Genomic DNA, 530 nt, shown 5'->3' with positions numbered 1-530 from the left:
TAAGATTAGGTGGGATTATCATTATTTTCTATGGAATGGCAAGTGTGCATGACACCAAGAATGCCCATAGACTCTACTATAGACGGGGAAGATCTGTGGTAAAGGATAAATTGATATCTTTTTCAGATTTGCCTACAAATTATCTGATACTATTCTTCCCATTATACTCTATGGGCATTCCGTTTGGCTTCATTATAGTCTATAGGCATTCTCTTCCCCTGTCAAAGTCTATGTGCATTCCATTCTGTCATTCCTTTTAGTAGGCCCCGAGAAAATCTAGTGGCAAAAAAAGTACTGTGTGAAACCGCTTCAGATTAACCTCTTGCCGTCCGCCCGTAGTAAAAAAACGGACGGACGGCACTGCAGCATCTGCGGGTTGCCGTCTCCAGACGGCAATTTTTTTCTGCTCGCGCGCGCCCCCTAGCGGGCCAGCACGGGCAGAAAAGACCCGTCCAATGCGAACACCCGGTACCGGGTGTTTCACATATAGGCGATCAGCGGGTCCATAGCCCGCCGATCGCCTATATGTG

This window comes from Nanorana parkeri, unplaced genomic scaffold, assembly GCF_000935625.1.
Source record: "Nanorana parkeri isolate BGI_ZX_2015 unplaced genomic scaffold, ASM93562v1 scaffold795, whole genome shotgun sequence".
NCBI lineage: Eukaryota > Metazoa > Chordata > Amphibia > Anura > Dicroglossidae > Nanorana > Nanorana parkeri.
Note: the sequence above shows the minus strand (reverse complement) of the source record.